The following is a 20064-nucleotide window of genomic DNA, read 5'->3' as shown; positions in this document are numbered from 1 at the left end:
CTGGAAAGCCTGTTAAACCAGCCTTGCCCAAAGCACGGAACACAAGAGAAGCCAGCTATGCATCTCTGGAAGGATTGCTTCATTATGCGAGAGTTCAAAAGCTCCGATCTTTTCCGGTATGATCAGGGTCCGTTTGGCGGTTCAGGTCCCGGGTCTCAGGGGCCAGGTTATGGTGGAGGCGGTTCAAGCTCAGGGTTCCAAGGTAATCCGGGCAATCAGAACAACCAGGGTGGTTACAACCAGCAGAATAATTAGGGGAATCAGCAACAGTCGGATTATCAGAGTCACCCGAAGCAGTTTAATAGTGGGCAATATCATGTCTTCACCACTAGCTTGTGCAAGCACGATCAGAAGCTTCACAAAATGGTAGTTAACTCTATTGAACCAGTGGTGCCCCGTTACTTGTGCTGGTCTGAGCAGCCCATTATATGGAGCAGAGAGGATCATCCACCCCGAGTTGATAATCTGGGTCATCTGGCTTTGGTGGTGGCACCTCAGGTTGGAGGTTATAAGTTCACCAAGGTACTCATGGATGGAGGGAGCAGTATCAACATCCTGTATTATGAAACCTTCCATCGCATGGGACTGACGGATAAGAATCTTAAACTGTCAAACACTGTTTTTCATGGTGTGGTGCCAGGTAAATCGGCGTACTCAGTTGGTAAGATAGCTCTGGAGGTTGTGTTTGGAGATGATCGTGATTCCAGGTCAGAAACCTTAACCTTTGAGGTGGTGAAAATCCAGAGCCCATATCATGCCTTGTTCGGATGGCCGGCTTACACCAGGTTCATGGCAAGGCCCTGTTATGTCTATTTACAGCTCAAAATGTCGGGTCATAAAGGGATCATTATGATACATGGGAGTCATAAGATCGCTTTGGATTGCAAAGAGGGTGATGCGGCCTATGCTGAGTCGGTTTGCGCGGCAGAGGAGTTGAAGTTCTACAAGGACAATGTTGATCCGGTGGATATGACTTCTCTAAAGAAGCCCACCACAGAGCATGACCCGGCCCTAAAGTTTAAATTGGCTGATGAGACTAAGCTGGTTGATTTTGTTCCTGGCGATTCATCCAAGTAGTTTAGTATCAGTACTAACCTGGATCCGAAATAGGAAAGCCCGCTCATCGAGTTCATCTGTGAGAACCGGGACATCTTTGCATGGAAACCTTCTCACATGCCAGGTGTGCCGAGGGAACTCGCTGAGCACAATCTCAATATTGATCCCAAGTTTAAACCGATCAAGCAGTTTCTTCGCCGCTTCAATGAAGAAAGGCGCGAGGCTATTGGTGAGGAGGTAGCCCAGCTTTTGGCGCCTGGGTTTATCATTGATATTTTTCATCCGGAGTGGCTGGCTAATCCGGTATTGGTGCTTAAGAAGAAAGGCACTTGGCGCATGTGTGTGGATTACACGGACTTGAACAAAGCTTGTCCGGCCGATCCTTTTTCTCTCCCTCGTATTGATCAGATCATTGATGCTATGGCGGGTAGTGAGCGTTTGAGTTTCTTGGATGCTTATTCTAGTTATCATCAGATCAAGATGGCAGTTAAGGATCAGGAGAAAACAACTTTTATAACTCCCTTTGGAGCCTTCTGCTATGTGTCTATGCCTTTTGGGCTCAAGAGTGCCTAGGCGACTTATAAGTGATGTGTGCAAAATTGTCATCATAATCAAATTGGTTGCAATGTTCATGCTTATGTAGATGATATTGTGGTGAAGTCCAGGAAGAAGGAGACACTGATAGACGACTTGAAGGAAACCTTTGATAATCTTCGGGTTTATAAGATGACGCTTAATCCGGCCAAGTGCGTCTTCGGTATTCCGGTAGGCAAACTCTTGGGTTTTCTGGTGTCTAACAGGGGCATTGAGGCTAATCCGGAAAAGATCAAGGCTATTACGTTTCTGGCTAAACCGGCGTGTATCAACGATGTTAAACGTCTGGTGGGTCGTATGCAGCCCTGAGCCGGTTTATCAGCCGGTTGGGAGAGAAGGCAATCCCTCTATATCAGATGATGAAGAAGACAGACAATTTTGTCTGGAGTGATGCCGCTAATGCAGCGTTTGAGGATTTGAAGAAGCAGTTAGCCGAGCCACCTGTCCTTGCTGCTCTGGTCGATAATGAGCCGTTGTTGTTATATGTGGCTGCCAATGCCCGGGCTGTCAGTGTGGCCATTGTAGTGGAGCGTAAGGAGGTTGGGAAGGAATATCCGGTTCAGCGGTCGGTTTATTATATCAGTGAAGTGCTCATTGAATCGAAGCAGAGATATCCACATTGGCAAAAGCTTGTGTATGGGGGTTTTATGGCAAGCCGGAAGCTTAAGCAGTATTTTTAGGGCCATCCCATCACCATGGTCAGTTTCGCTCTGTTGGGGGATATCATCCAAAATAGGGAGGCAACTGGCCGGGTTGCTAAGTGGGCTACTGAGCTCGGACCTCACGGGGTAAAATATATGCCTCGAACGGCCATCAAATCCCAGGCGCTCGTGGACTTCATCAATGACTGGATGGAGTTACAAGCACCGGAGGATAAACCGGATAATACGTACTGGACTATCCACTTCGACGGGTCCAGACAGTTGGAGGGATCGGGGGCTGGAGTTGTCCTTACTTCCCCTCGAGGTGATAAAATTCGTTATGTTCTCCGCTTAATGTTTCCCTGTACTAACAATGCAACTGAGTACGAGGCCTTGCTCCACAGTCTTCGGGTGGCTAAGGAAATGAACTTAAGTCGAGTATGATGCTTTGGGGACTCTGATTTGGTGGCCCAGCAAGTCTCTGGTACTTGGGATTCTAATGATCCACTCAAGGCAGCTTATCGATGAGAGGTGGATATTGTTGCTGGTCACTTCAAGGGTTACCAGGTTGAGCACATTGATTGGTGCAAAAATGAAGCAGCAGACGCTTTAAGCTGGCTGGGGTCTCAGCGTAAACCAGTGCCGCCCAATACCTTTCTGGATGTTTTGCATAATCCGTCGGTTAAGTTACCTACAGAGGAGGACCTGGATATTCCTGATCCGTAGGCTCAGTTGGTAGCGGCTCTTCATATTATTTCGGATTGGACGGTTCCATATTTGGTGTATATGAACCGGGGCGAGTTTCCAGAAGATGAAGTTTTGGCCAGACAGATAATCCGGCGGTCCAAGTCCATGACTATTCATAATGGTGAGTTACATCACTGCAGCGTCTCAGGGGCGTTTCAGCGCTGTGTTTCTCCTGAAGAAGGCCGTGAGATTTTGCGTGAGATCCACGAAGGCGACTGTGGTCACCATGCTGGTTCAAAATCCTTTGTGACTAAAGCTTTTCGTCACGGTTTCTATTGGCTGACAGCTCACGCTGATGCTGAGGACTTGGTGAAAAGGTGTGATGGGTGTCAGAAATTTGCATGTAGAGCCCATGTTTCGGCCGAAGAGCTGAGGATGATTCCAATCACTTGGCTGTTTGCTACTTGGGGGCTTGATATGGTAGGGCCTTTTAAGCGGTCCAAAGATAAGAAGACCCACCTTTTGGTGGCTGTTGATAAGTTCACTAAATGGGTTGAGGCGGATCCAGTTAGTAAGTGTGATGCAGCCACGGCGGTTCAATTCATGAAGAAGGTGATCTTCCGCTTCGGTTTTCCACACAGCATCATAACAGATAATGGCACGAACCTCTCCAAAGGCGCTATGGAGGACTTTTGTCAACGAGAGCACATCCGGCTTCATGTGTGATCAGTGGCTCACCCCCAGTCCAATGGTCAAGCTGAGAGAGCTAATCAAGAAATCTTGAAGGGCATCAAATCCTGGCTTATGGTTCATTTGAAGAGGACGCCGGGTTGTTGGGTGGAAGAGTTACCTTTTGTGTTGTGGAGCATTAACACCACCCCCAATCGATCTATGGGTTATACACCTTTCTTCATGGTCTATGGGGCAGAGGCAGTTCTTCCCAGTGATATTCGCCATGACTCATCTCGGGTGGCGGCATATGTTGAAGCGGACAATGAGCAAGCATGCCAAGAAGCGATGGACCTGTTAGATGAAAAACGGGACATGGTGGCGGCCCATTCGGTGATTTATCAGCAAGATCTGCGGTGTTATCACAGCCGTCGGGTTAAGACCAGAACTTTCCAAGAAGGCGACTTAGTGCTCTGGCTCATCCAGGATCAAACCGATATGCACAAGTTATCCCCACCTTGGGAAGGGCCCTTTGTGGTCAGCAAGAATTTGAACAATGGGTCATACTACCTTATCGATGTTCAAGAGCACAAAGACTCACGCAAACCGAAGGAGGAGACCCGCCGGCCGTGGAATATTGCTCATCTTCAGCCTTACTACACCTGAGCCATAGGCTCCTATCATGTATATATTTTTGACAATGTATATATTATGATCAATATAATAAACTGGCATCCTTGCTAAAAGTGGGGCCTCTACCGTTCTTCAAAAAAAATCTTGGTTGCATGGGGGCTTCTGCTTATAAAGCGGAGTCCTGATTCCACTAAACCGGCTTATAAAGCCACAACAAAGCTCGGGAGCTTCACACCCAAGGGGCCAAAGAGAGTTTGTTGCCAAGCACAGCTGAAACATAGGCACCCACTGAGCACAACACAAAATGTTACTTGGGGGCTCTTTGTGCACAACAACAAAGAGTTTTAGCACTATTTAATCACAAGGTGCTTTGATGCACAAAAGAATAATTGTTGATCACACAGATCGCAGTGTGCAGAGACTAAACCGGCTGCCAGATAATGATTCATCACCGGGCTGATGTGAAGACCGTGGATCATTGTGGGTCGGTTCATCCTCATCCTCTTCACCCAGCGGCTGGAAGTCAATGGTTGACCAATCGATCCCAGTTAAAGCTCTAAACACAGCTTCATCATTTATAAGGGTGGACGGTTCAACATCACGAGCATAAGTGTGCTTACGGATTGGCGGGATAAGGTCTTGCACATCATAAGTTAGCGCACTAAGCCACTTGTTGTCGGCATCATAAACCGACTGGTAAAATGACAAATCAGTGTCTTCAGCCAGTTTGCTCGCCAATGGACGCATCTCCCTTGTTATGGCCCTGAGTTCATCATTGTCAAACTCTGACCCGTCTTCTTTGATGCTTGGATAACCATCCCCTATGTCAGACAAATCAAGATCAGATATCCATGCCTTGGCCCGAGTCAATACAATAAGAGCACTGGACATAGCAGCTGATCTTTCAATTCCTCAATACGAGCAGGCATCATGGATAATTTTTCCAGTGTCTCCTTGATGAAAGTTGGGGGCAGTTTATTATGTGAAGCTGTGCAGATAACCCGTTGAGTGCCGGAATATAACTGCTCTATCAGCGTATAAGCAGCCTTCAGCTTTTTACGCATATCCGAGCCAAGATGAGCAATGCAGTTACCTGCAATGGTCAAATATTAATAAACTGGCAATATCAGGGAGGTTGTTATCTAAAAGCTTGCGAAGAGAATATTTACCAAAGACAGCAGTGGTCATAGCATTGGCTTATTGCTTCAAACCGGTCAGTTATTCCACTACCGGATTAAGGGCTGCTTCAGCATCTTCCACCCGTTTCACCAGAGTTGCTTTTTCAGCATCCCATCCTGCCCGCTCCTTCTTGAAGTTTTCCTTCAACTGTTCCATGGCTGTTAAGGTGCTGGTCAGCTCCTCCTTTGCCTTGGAAGTTTATGCTTGTTGGGACTTGATGTTTTCTTGAAGATCAGCAATTTGATATTCTTTTTTGCTCAGATCAGCCTGGAATAGACAGTTAATGAGTCGGTAGTGCATGTTTTAAATCCCAAGCACATAACAAGTTATACACTTGGCACTTGGGGGCTAATGCCTATTGCTTTTTCTCAACAAAATGGTAAAGTCCCAAGGCTCAATACAAGTATTAATCTTGGCACTTGGGGGTTAATGCATAATTGTTCAAATAACATAGTTATGCAATTTTCTGGGATGATAAACCGGAATCTAAAGGTATTCAACAAGAAGGGTAAGCCTTACGACAAGAAGTCCCGGTTCATCTTGAATAGATAAACCGGCCCTTAGGGGCTACATAGGTGAATCGATTATTATTCTATAAAGTCCCGGATCATCTTGAAGAGATACACCAGCCCTTGGGGGCTACTGGAGTTGATATTATCAATAAATCAGAAGGAAGGGATATTTTTGAACAGAAATTACCTCATAGCGCTCCTTCATCAGGCCTACTAAACCGGCTTCATAGTCACGACTTGTATACAGGCGGTTTAAGTATCCAGAATGCAGCTCTTGAGCGTCGAGGTGGGCATAGCTTGATAAATTAGTTTTCCACTTTCCTTTGTCCAGAGCAATTTTTTTCTCTTTGGTGTTGTGTTTGGATAAAGCGACAGGATGGCCAGGGGAGGTATGACTAGTGCCAGTAATGACAACATCATCAGCAGCACCTTTGGTCGGGCTTGGTGGATCTTCAGCACCTTTGGCCGGGCTTGGTGGATCATCAGCACCTTTGGCCAGGCTTGGCGGATCAGCAGCATGAGTCATTGGATCAGCATCAATGTGTTCAGCTTCAGTTGCTTGATTCGGCATCGGCTGGTCGTCTGGAATATTGTCCACATCTGGACTTGACGGTTCAGGAGTTCTTTCTGGTTCATTACGACTGGGGTCTTCAGCTGGTGGATTCACTTTGGTTTTCTTCCTGGCTCTGGCTTTGGCCCTAGAAAGATAATAAGTATGCATCAGAACAAAGTAAAGGTTAAAATATAAAGGTATGACGGATTAGCAAAGTCTGCTCACCTAGGAACTATTTTAAGGGCTGGAAGTTTTGTTCCTGTTGAATCGCCAGAAGATGAATGGGAGGTTTCCTGATAATTTGAGTCAGACGGATTAAGAGGATATCGGAAATAACCCGCCTTGGGACAAGGTATATCAGAAGTATAAGAGACCTCTGGACAGTGTTTTCGAACCGGGGTGTCCGGTAAACCGGAGGAGGTAACCACTTGGCCGCTATGTCGGGTTGTGCGGCGAGCTTCATGTTGTTGTGTCTTCAAAGAAAAGTGCGGATCCAAATAAGTGAGAGGGTGTGAATATTTTACTTTCCGGACTGTTCGACGGATTTTTGGTGTTCGTACAGGATCTGAGTCGGAAGAAAGAATAGTTACCTCTATGTCACCAGCGCGACTGGCTTCCGCATCATCCTGATAATAATCATTGTCAATGAGATGTATGAAAAAAGAACCAAGAGAGTCAAGTTCTACCTCTGACTCCAGGTCATCAAGCTCTTCATCATTGGGCAGGTCAGAGGCTTCGGTGGTTTTCTTCTTTGATGGCTTCTTTGTAACCTTGGTCTTCATGCGAGGTACTCTCGTCGGTTTATCCTGCGGCTTCATCGGTTTATCTTGTGATTTCCTCTTCCAGAACGGATCACCGCCCTGCGCATATGAACAACAAATTATAAAGGAATGTTTAAGAAGGGATGGATTAAGGAAAAAATAAAGGCAATTCTTACATATGGTGGTTTGTTGGAAGCACAGAAGGGACTAAGCCCTACTCTGCTACATGCCGTCACCGGTTCATCAAGCATTTTCTTGACAGCTTCAGTGACTTCATCATCAGAGAGCTGGATGTCAGTATGACACTGAGGGTCTGTTGGATCCCCTGTGTATTCACACATTAAACCGGGGCGCCGGCTTAAAGGAAGAACGCTCCAAGAAACCCAGCATCGAACAAAATCAATGCCTGTCAGACCGTTTGCAACAAAAGCTCTAAGTTTTGATAGCTGGGGGGCATATTTTGATTGTTCCTTGGCAGTTAGTCGTTGAGGAAGCGGATGAGTTTTTGTAAGCCGGTATGCATTATAACCTGACAGAGGATTTTCATCGTCCGGAGCTGTATTGCGGCAGTAAAACCAAGTCTGATTCCAGTCTTTGGGGTGGCTATGATGTTTGGCGTGAGGAAAGTCAACATCCTTTCTCTTCTGGATTGAAACGCTCCCAAGTTCAGTGTTAGGCCCGTCCGTAACTTCAGTATGACGGTTTAAGTGGAAGAAGTCCCGGAATAGCTCCACAGTGGGTTCCTCTTGCAGATAGACTTCACAAAAAACTTGAAAATTGCAAATATTGGACACGGAGTTCGGTCCAATATCTTGAGGGTGGATCTGGAAGCTAGCAAGCACATCACGGAAAAATTTGGATCCGGGAGGACTGAACCCTCGGTTTAAATGATCAGTAAACACAATCACTTCTCCATTCTGGGGTTCAGGAGGATTTTCTTGACCAGGGACCCTCCAGTGGACGGTTTCTTGGCTCGCCAAGGCACCAGTTAACACGTACCCAGTCAGTTGCTCTTCAGTAACTCGGGAAGGGACCCAATTGCAAGCATAGAACTGTTTGGCCATTTTGATGACAAGCTGGAAAAGAGGATCAAAGTCGATTCACGATTTATGATTGATATGCGTAAACTGGTATCAGGCCGGGGGAAGGAGATATCGAAACATATGAGCATGATAAACCAGATTCTGATATTAAGGATGAGTTGGCGGTTTAAGAGAGGTCTAATGGTACCTGGCGAGTTATCATTTTCTAAAGGTTAAACCGCCTACAATGGTGTGGAGGTTAAAGATCTGGAAAAAAATCCTAAGTATTGCGTAAACAGGTTTCACAGGTTGGTATTATGATTTTGGATCTACCACAATTCTAAAAAAGGAGAAAATTCCAAAGCCCTAAAAAGTGATAGCGGAACAGTTAAAAGCCAGATGGGATCTGTCTACTAAAGAAGGGATGCTATGATGAGGAAAAACGGACTATAGCTACGGCCGTGCATGGAGAATATCAAGTTTTATCAAGTTCTAAATGTGGCAGTAAGGTACAAGTGAAGAACACTGACGAACGCTGACGAACATCGAAGAGCACTGAAACCCTAGCAGTAGATATAGGGAAGAGGGAAAGAAAACTTACATAGGTTCAAGGAGTAGTGGAGAGGCGCCGTGTTTCTCTGATCAAATCAGATTGATGCAGTGGCCGTTTTTGGGGCAGAGACGAAGGTCAACGGCGGCGGCTGCGCTCGAGCTCTAAGGCAATGGGAGGTGGAAGAAAGACGAAGAGGCAAGGGGAAAAAGAAAAGGACCCTCAACCATATTTATAAGGTGAAGGGATAAAGTGACAGGCGCGGGAATCGAGGAACCCAAAAAATGGATGTGATACAGTTGTCGCCTCAGTCTTTGGAGGTTTGTTAATAAAAGAAGTATTTACAGGTTTTAATAGGCAGATGACGTCATGGCGATTTATTATGATATCGGAAGATGAGGTCACGGCAGTTTACAAGTTTACGTGAAGATGGTGTCATGGTGGTTTACAAGGTTAACACGAAGATGTTCAAGATGGAATTTTTCTAAGTTGAAGATTGACATGAACAAGTTCAAATCAATCTGGGGCCTAATGTTGGGGATATAACTACTGAGTATAAACCGCCCAGGAGGGGCCGTGTTATACTCATAAGGAATCATCCGTATAGAAGCCCATGAAGACAAGGAGTGTGGCGCTTTACTACAAAGACTTAAAGGCCCAAAGCCCAAGGGGCGGATTAGGGCCCATAGACATAAACTGACATGAGATATGTAACTTGTATTGTAAGATAGGAAAAGGTAGAAACCGAGCCAGACACATGTATGAGCCAGCCTCGGGATTCTGTAAACCGCCGAGTGTTAACCTGTGTATATAAAGGGACGACCCGGCGGCGGTTCAAGGACAAGAAACAACAACTTGAGAACTAGGCAAAGCGGATTCGCTCCCTGGTTATCGAGACCCCATCAATTCCGCCACAACTGGATCGTAGGATTTTACCTTCACCACAAGGGTCCGAACCAGTATAAACTCCCCGTGTCCTTTGTCCGGTTTAACCCCTCTAAGCTAACCTAGTCGCGATGGCTCCACGACTAAGTCCTCACACTAGGACATCTGACATGATAATTCCACGACAGTGACCGAAGTTTGTTCGGAGTCCCGGATGAGATCACGGACATGACGAGGAGTCTCGAAATGGTCGAGAGGTAAAGATTGATATATTATAAGGTGGTATTTGGACAACGGAAGGGTTCAGGAGTGTATCGGGTACAAACCGGAGTACCGGAGGGGTTACCGGAACCCCCCGGTGAAAGATACGGGCCATATAGGCCATGGGAGGGAGGCTAACCTGCCCACAAGGGGATGGTGCTCCCCCACAAGGGAGGAGGCTGAATTGGACTAGGGAGAGGGAGCGCCACCCCCCTTTCCTTCTCCTACTCCTCTCTGTCGGGGATATACCCCGCGGTATGACCCGGCCGGAAGTATGACCCGGCCGGACTTAGCATTTTCATTGGTAACCCGCCGGAGGATTGGCGACTCATGAGTCTGGCGGCTCACTGGTCTGACGACTCATGAGCCTGGCGACTCACGGATGGCCCTGACGGCGGGTCAAATAGAAGACTAGGCCCAAGGCCCAGAAGGCCGGCTCATGTTATGGTGGGCCGGCTTAAGAGGAAAGCATAAGGATTATTCCCCTACAAAGGAAGCAAGACTAGGACTCCACTTGTAATAGAGTAATCCTAATCCTACTAGGACTAGTTATGTAACCCACCCCTCCAACTTATATAAGAAGGGTCAGGGCACCCCAAGAGGGGAAGAAAAAGAATCATTAAGGCTAGACACAACTAGAGGAGAGCTAGATTTACGGCGTCCCCCTCATGAGCATAATGAGACCTAGCCACAAACAACATGTAGGGCTATTACCGGATGATGTTTCCTGGGGCCCGGAGCTGTCTAAATCTTTGTCTTGTGTGTTGCGTCTCTCGTCCGGATCAACCCCTCTCAAGCTACCACATAGATGCGTTGGCCTCATGACTAAGTCCTCACACTAGGACATCTACCATGACGTTTCCACGACAGTTGGCGCCCACCATGGGGCTCGCGCACGGTGGTGATGAGTTCTTGGAGGGAGCTTTCCTAGGGTTCGGGGGGCTCGCGATCATCCAGATGATGAAGAGACAGCGTTGAAAGCCTCGCATCAATAAAAGATTCTACATGTTCGCTACGGAGTTTTTTGCCACTGGTATGGAAGGATATGCGTCGTTGACGAACAATCGGAATAGCATATACGAGATTGGATCAGTTGGAGTTGTATCTGTGTACGCTACCACGCGCGACCAGGTGATCCATCGAAACGGATTAAATTTCCACTACAGAGTCGTCAGATCTTCAAGTCGCCGAGACGGTTTCCACTATAGACTATTTTGCGGATTGGACATGCTACAAGTCCCAAGGCATCAACTCATGGCTGCTTGTGATATTCCCTTTGCGTGAATACCAAAGACATGTTCGTCTACCAGAAGTACTACTTACGTAGAGGCAGTGCTACTGGAGTACTATAGTTCATATTTTCGAATCCTTCAATGACTATCGAGCGCTGCATCTACTGATCCATCGAGCCATCACGTCAAATCAGCCCATATCCGAGTCAAACCGGTGCAACTCACTGTACGGCGAAGGCCAACAATCAAAAAAATCATCTTCAGCCATTGCTATTTGGTCACACCACGTGTCAGACAGATATATACTGAATACAGCCTCCAGTGCCTGATTACTCAATGTAACAAACTCCAGTGGTTAGCCGATACAAGATCGGATCAATCTCCAATTTCCAAAAACGACAAAGCAAAAGTTGCGGAGTGCTTAGCGCCGGCAAGCCAGGGACTCGATCTCTGTTTCCATCCCCGAGTTGCTGTCGTGGCTTCGCTCCATCTCCGCGGAGTCACCACTTCTCCGACTCCGTCTCGCCACTGCGGGCGTGCCGACGCGTTTTCCAAGCTGTCTCTGATGTCATTCCGCATCGCCGTGCTTCCGCTCACCTCGTCTTTGAACCGCCACTGCTACTCCACGCGCGCGTGTGTGCGCACAGCCATCCGACTCGCATCTGATGCTAACTGCTCTGAGCGGCCCCAGCTGCTGCTTGCACCCCTACCCGCTTGCGCCGCATCTGCTGGCCCGTCGGCCACCAGTTCTCTGCCATGGCCAAGTTGTTGGCATGGCCTCGTCGCCTCGCCTCCACTGCTGCCGCATCAAGCTGCGCGCCACCGCCGCCAACGCAGCCACGGCTGGAGCCGCCCGAATACGCCACTGCTATGACCAACAGAGAGCGCCTCGTCAGCTTGCCGCCTCACTACCGGAGAATGCCTCGAGCCGCCACGCCGAGCAGCCGCCCTGGCCTTGCGCCTTGTCCGAGCCACCCTTGTCGATGTGCATAAACCGGCGCTATGGCCCGCCTCGGCCTCAATCTTCTGACGTGGTTGCACTGAGCCGCCCTGGACGAGCGGCCTCACCTCTGCTCCGAGCCGCCATGCTACCACGAGCCACCGCTTTGTGGGTGACCCGCCCGCACCCGCTTCCAAGCTGCCTACCCTTCCTTGCTGGCTCTGTCTTTGCTGGCTTTGCTGCACCAAGTCGCCACTGACATCACGCGTGAGCCGCGGATTTGCTTCTATGTCTACCACAAGCCGCCACCTCCGCTTCAAAAATGCTTGCATGGCTTTACCCGCCACAGCCTCACTTCAAGTCATCGTCGACTCTGCAGCAAAACCGTTGTGGCTGCGTTGAGCCGCTCCCGTCGCGCGACTAGATGCCCTACATGTTGTTTCTTCCACCGTTGCAGCGGGGGAACCGCCACTGCAGAACCGCCAATTCACCATGCTCGTCAAGCCGACCATACCTGAGCGGCTCCGACTGCGCCTCCAAGCTGTTTAGCCGCCGTTGTGCCTTAAGTCGGCCCTTTGCTGCAGCTCCAAGCTGCCCTCTTTCCAGCGACATTGGGGTTCACAAGTCTTGAGCAATAAATCATATGCATAAAGTGGAGTTCATTAGGTCAAGCGGGAGATAACATCACTGAATTGAAAAACATCTTGCGGTCACACTACCAGCGAAGAGTATAACTGAATCGCAAGCGGGAGGAAGAGTTGTTTTACACTGATCTATTTTTGCTGTTGAGGCTCAAAGGAAAATTGAAGTGTCGTTGAGCCGCCCCCGCGGGAGTGGCGGTTGAGCCGCCCTCACCGCTGATGTCACGACCCGCCGCTGCAGCTGTGTTGAGCCGCTCCTGTCGTGTGCAGAGTTGCCCCGACTCACGCACCTCCGTTTAAGCAGACGGTGCGGCGCCTTTGCAGAGAGAATGGTTAAATTGCAGTTGAAATTACTGAAGATTATCTACGGATGATATATGAATCATCTATCATCCGCTACAATCAGGTTATATCTATCTAAGTCTATTTTCTTAGCGCATATATTGTTTTTTCCAAGAATAATTACTCTGGTCCGCAATATATTTTGTGCAGGACAATGATTTGTTATCAAGGTGGTGCCATTGTGTGCCTATGGAGTCTGCGTCCGCGCCCGTTTGCTGTTGAATAGGTGTGCGCAAGCCGCAGCCCGTGCAGCTCATCTACATCAACTCGCGGGAACCACGCCCGTGATTGACTCACCGTCTGCGCGGCTTTCCGCTCCTGTAATTAACTCGCCCGTCTGCATCGGCTTACAACGCTGCGGCCGGCTCATCTGTCTGCTCCCGCGGCCGACTCGGCCATGATTGATTTTAGCTTCACCGTGGTGATCATCGACTCCGCGGTGGATAATTTATGGCCTAAAATATCAGGTGAAATCCATCCAGTATATTTTTATAGTACATATTAATTTCTTTCAAAGAACAATTACTCGTGTTTGCAATTTCTTCAACATAGGGCAATTGTCTACTGCAAAAGTGACTATTATATCACTGAGATGTTTAAATGACTCATACCGGTTTATATCGCGGTCAATATGAAGAATCTCAAGACAACTCCTCAAATCTCCTTGAGACTCGGGGACTATGATCACATGACTCAGTAAATGATTGCTAGTTTAAAGACAGATTCAAGAACTCCGGGTCAGTGGAGGGAAGATAACCCAGACCCGGAGGCTAATGCTATATTGATGAAAATTTAAAGGCCGTCAGAAAATTTCTGGCTCAAAATGAAGAATGTCGGTTTAAAATCCGGTTCAAGAGAAATCTATCTCTCACAAAGCTTTGAAGCTCTCAATATCTGGTTTAAAATTCCGGCTCAAGAAAATTTATCTCTCGCAAAGCTCGAGTTCTCAGAGAAATTAAAGGGGCCAAAGAGAGTCTGTTGCAAAGCACAACTCAAATATAGGTACCCTACTTCAATGACCATTGGGGGCTGATCGTATTCAAATCTAGCTTAACTCCTTTGGCACAGCTTCCTGATCGTATTCGAATCATAATTGTTCAAACAACTTGATCATTTGGGGGCTGGATCGTATTCGAATCATAGCTTAACCTATTTTGTTCCGACCCGGATCGTATTCGAATCAGAGTCGTTAAATATTTAGACCACTGGTGGCTGATCGTATTCGAATCTAGCTTAACTCCTTTGGCACAACTTCCTGATCATATTCGAATCGTAGCTATTCAAACAACTTGATCATTTGGGGGCTGGGTCGTATTCAAATCATAGCTTAACCCCTTTTGGTCCGACTCTGATCGTATTCGAATCAGAGTCGTTAAAAAATGTCTCAAGGTCATTTGGGGGCTTCCTGTTCAAACATAGGTGTCATTCACCAAAGAGAACATAGTTGTCAGTACCCACTTGATCGGCGCAATGCCAAAAGCCACTTGGGGGCTTCCTGTTCAAACATAGGTGTCATTCACCAAAGAGAACATAGCCATTAACCCTTTTGGTCCGGCTTACTGATCGTATTCGAATCAAAAGCCTCGTGTTCTCTCTCTTTTTTATTTAAGTTTTCTGAAACAATCTTTCGAGTTTCTCTTGATACTTTTTTGCTTACATCTGAAGCATACATGTAGTTTTGATTAACCCGGCTTGACTTTGGATGATAAGTCGCCAGCATATGACAATCATAAATATTTTAAAGTTTTGGCTTCTAAAGATTGGGTTATCACCCTTACTGCATTGGTATCATAAGCCGACAGAACGATTGAATATCACAGGAACCGGTTTTCAAACCGGATTATATTATTCAAATCTTTAATAGCCAACATGGCTGGATTTTTATTATGGTTATCAATAACCAATATTATGATGGAGGTCTTCAAAGTCGCTTCAGCATAATGTCTATTAGTTATCAATGGATATGATTTATTTTACAATGGAGGGAATAGTCCCGAGTCGCTACAGGCTTACGACTTGGTACTTGGGGGCTACATTATTCAAATTAAGATTACATCAAATATGCAAGTCCCATGTCACTGCCAGCATGCACCATGGCACTTGGGGGCTAATGCAAAGTCATTTTTTGCTTAACTTATTGAAGGCCCGACTCATCCCATTGTAATGAGCTGGCCCTTGGGGGCTACCAATTGCTCTTGTCAAAAATTCAAGGTACACAAACCGCAGTCCATTATATTGAAAGATCCACTATTCAGTTGGTAGAGTACAAAGCTCTTAACCTTATGGACGTGGGTTCAAGCCCCATGGTGGAGATTACATCATATGATGTTATTATCAATTAATCATATTTACAAAGTCCTTGTTCATTATTTCATAATGACCCGACCCTTGGGGGCTACACGTTGCTGCTCAAGTCTACATGATCATATTTACAAAGTCCCTACTCATTATTTCATAATGACCCGACACTTGGGGGCTACAAGTGATATGAATATAATGGAGGTGCATTTTCAAGCTTGATGTTAGCAACAATTATAACCCGGTGCTATCAATTTTACAAACCGGATATTGTTGCAATGATAAATCTGCAAGTTCTACATCTTCAAGTTGGCTGAAAATCAGATGAGTATTTCATGACCAATGTTTTTGATTATGAAGCTGGCCTATTGACCTGGATTTTTCAGAAGAAGTGCCTGGATTTTTTGCATTGGCAAAGTTTGAACATGTCTATTAAAGGATATTTGCTATGAGATCATAGACATACACCCAGGAGGGAATGACAAGGACTTAAGGATGATCAGATGCCGGTTCAAGAAAATATTTAACCCGGAGCACAACATATCAAGTTTGTTCTTGTGTTTATTTTACAGGATCAGTTTAATATGGATAAATCCAAATTAAACTAGGGGCTAATGTCAGGGATATACCCCGCGGTATGACCCGACTGGACGTATGACCCGGCCGGACTTGGCGTTTTCATTGGTAATCCGCCGGAGGATTGGCGACTCACGAGTCTGGCGGCTCACTGGTCTGATGACTCACGAGCCTGGCGACTCACGGATGGCCCTGACGGCGGGTCGGATAGAAGACTGGGCCCAAGGCCTAGAAGGCCGGCTCATGTTATGGTGGGCCGGCTTAAGAGGAAAGCATAAGGAATATTCCCTTACAAAGGAAGCAAGACTAGGACTCCACTTGTAATAGAGTAATCCTAATCCTATTAGGACTAGTCATGTAACCCACCCCTCCAACTTATATAAGGAGGGGCAATGATAAAGATCGAACCTCGATGGCGAGATCTGATCCGTTGTTGCGGCCCGACCTTTCACGACACTCCACCACCAGCAGTAGCAACCTCTCGCCCGTGCACGTGATGTAAGAGAAATAGAGGGTTTGAACCTTGCGGCTCAGCACAAGAAAACCAATCTCGGCGACGGTACTCACGCGCAAAACAATTTCCTCGCAGAGAAATTGCAACACAAAGGTTTTCTAAAGCTTCCTCCAAAACTTAGAGATTTTTAGACAGCTTCCCCCAAAACTCGATACAGGTATTTAGCCTAAAAACACATCATGTTTATTATCAAAATATATCCTAATTTTACAATGGACTCAATGGGCTTTATATAATAGCTGCACCTCTTAACTAACTTGGAAAGCAAGCACTTGATACACGTAATTAAAAACTGACTCAATCTATCTAAGGAAATAAAAAGTACTAGTTTTGATGGATACATCGCCGGCTTCAGTTTTGGTGCTGGTGGACCCCATCCAATTTCCTGGAGATATAGTAGACTCCATATATCCCACGTGTGTGCACTTGCTTGATATTCCTTACGTGGCAGGAAAAGAAATAGAACTCTGCCATTTATCTTTTTGACCAATCCCAAAACATCAGGTAATATATTTTCCGTTTTATCTCTAACCAACGACTCCTTTCGTGGATTTGCCTTCACAAGATCTTGATGGAACCACGTACTGCCATGCACCCAAGTAGTACTAGAACATGTAGTCTTAGATGAACCAAAAATAATATTAGTCCATGTGTAAATTGTTCCAACCAATTTTTGTACTTGATGCACTTTTGTATCTTCATGCCCAGTTTGTATCTTCTGTTCGATTGTGCCCAAGTCAGCGTATACTTTCCTAAAGTGGCATGTGTCATTCTTGCATGTGATCAACACCAAAGACTCGACCTCCTTGTTACCTTCACTAAACTGAAATATTTTAGGCTCATGTATATCTGTGATCTGATGCGATACAACATTACATGTCGTCATATCATCCTCTCCTCCTTGCATCAAAAACGTCCTCGGATTTGAGTTGACCTCTTGAGCAATATTTTCTTCACTCGATTGAATAACAACCACAGAAATTTCAGCAACTTGGGCCTTCTTCTTTTCTTCTTCTTCTTGCTCTTTTATCCTCTCAAGATGTTATTTCCTCCAAGAAATAAAACTCTCCTCACCCATTGGCACGAGGCTGCACTTCTTACCCCTCTTGAAGGTATATCTGTGTGTTTTGCAATCGTACGCGACATCATGCTCTTTGTACCATGGCTCACCCAATAACAAGTGACATGAAATCATCGATGCCGGAATCACGTCGCACAAAACCTCGCAAAAATAATTTTCCAACAAAAATGGTACCTTGGTTTGTTGCGTGATAGTGAGCTCTTCATGACCCCAACGGAAATAGTATGGTTGTGGACGTGGTGTCATTGGTAGATTCAGCTTCTCCACCATCTTGATGCTTGTGGTGTTGATCGAATTCATGTGATCGATCGTCATGGCACATGATCTCTCTCTCACCACCACACGGGTGTGAAATAGCCCAGTCCAATGGCCTTCCTCTTCCAACTGAAATCCATAGCTTAACTTACTGAATAACGATGCGCTCGCCATCTTCTTCATAGTGTCGTGAACAACCTGATGCTCTGAATACCACCTGATAAAGACCGAACCTCGATGGCGAGATCTGATCCGTTGTTGCGGCCTAGCCTTTCACGACACTCCACCACCAGCAGTAGCAACCTCTCGCCCGCGCACGCGATGTACACGAAATAGAACTTGCGGCTCATCACGAGAAAACCAATCTCGACAACGATACTCACGCGCAAAACAATTTCCTCGCAGAGAAATCGCAACACAGAGGTTTTCTAAAGCTTCCTCAAAACTTAGGGATTTTTAGACAGCTTCCCCCAAAACTCGATACGGGTATTTACCCTAAAATACATCGTGTTTATTATCAAAATATAACCTAATTTTACAATGGACTCAATGGGCTTTATATAATAACCGCACCTCTTAACTAACTTGGAAAGCAAGCACTTGATACACGTAATTAAAAACCGACTCAATCTATATAAGGAAACAAAAAGTACTAGTTTTGATGGATGGATGCATCGCCGGCTTCGGTTTTGGTGATGGTGGACCCCATCCAATTTTCGGACATAGTAGACTCCATATATCCCACGTATGTGCACTTGCCTGATATTCCTTACATGGAAGGAAAAGAAATAGAACTCTGTCATTTATCTTCTTGACCGATCCCCAAACATCAGGTAATATATTTTCTATTTTATGTCTGACCAACGACTCCTTTCGTGGATTTGCCTTCACAAGATCTTGATGGAACCACGTACTGCCATGGACCCAAGTAGTACTAGAACATGTAGTCTTAGTTGAACCAAAAATAATATTAGTCCATATGTAAATTGTTCCAACCAATTTTTGTACCTGATGCACTTTTGTATCTTCATGCCCAGTTTGTATCTTCTGTTCGATTATGCCCAACTCAGTGTATACTTTCCTAAAGTGGCATGTGTCATTCTTGCATGTAATCAACACCAAAGACTCGACCTCCTTGTTACCTTCACTAAACTGAAATATTTTAGGCTGATGTATATCTGTGATTTGATGCGATACAACATTACATGTGGTCGTATCAGGCAGGGCACCCCAAGAGGGGAAGAAAAAGAATCGTTAAGGCTAGACACAACTAGAGGAAAGCCAGATTTACGGCGTCTCCCTCATGAGCATAATGAGACCTAGCCACAGACAGCATGTAGGGCTATTACCGGATGATGTTTCCCGGGGCCCTAAGTTGTCTAAATCTTTGTCTTGTGTGTTGCATCTCTCGTCCCGATCAACCCCTCTCAAGCTACCACATAGATGCGTTGGCCTCACGACTAAGTCCTCACACTAGGACATCTGCTGTGACGTTTCCACGACACTCTCCTTTCCCCTTTCCACCTCCGTAAGAAGGAAAAAAGAGGGGAGGTCGAATCCTACTAGGACTCCCCCCTCCCTTGGTGCGCCCCTGGTGGCCGGCCTCCTCCTCCCTCCTTTATATACGGGGGCAGGGGGGCACCCCAAAGACACAACATTGTCTTAGCCGTGTGCGGTGCCCCCCTTCCACCGTTTACTCCTCCGATAGTATCATCGTAGTGCTTAGGAGAAGCCCTACGCGGATCACATCATCATCACTGTAATCACGCCGTCGTGCTGACAAAACTCTCCCTCGACCCTCTACTGGATCAAGAGTTCGAGGGACGTCATCGAGTTGAATGTGTGCTGAACTCGGAGGTGCCGTACATTCGGTGCTAGATCGGTTGGATCCTGAAGACGTTCGACTACATCAACCGCGTTAACATAACGCTTCCGCTTTCGGTCTACGAGTGTACGTGGACACACTCTCCTCCTCTCGTTGCAATGCATCTCCTAGATAGATCTTGCGTGATCGTAAGAAATTTTTGAAATTGCATGCTACGTTCCTCAATAGTTGTTGTGTATGGGAGTAAAGAGGACTTGATACTTAATGTTATGATTGAGTTTTACCTTAATGATCTTAGGTATTTACGAATGCTTGCTAGAGTTCCAATAATAAGTGCATATGATCCAAGTAGAGAAA

This window comes from Triticum aestivum, chromosome 1B (genome assembly GCF_018294505.1).
Source record: "Triticum aestivum cultivar Chinese Spring chromosome 1B, IWGSC CS RefSeq v2.1, whole genome shotgun sequence".
In the NCBI taxonomy this organism is placed as follows: domain Eukaryota; kingdom Viridiplantae; phylum Streptophyta; class Magnoliopsida; order Poales; family Poaceae; genus Triticum; species Triticum aestivum.
The sequence above is the reverse complement of the archived record's forward strand: the minus strand, read 5'-3'. Positions refer to the sequence as shown.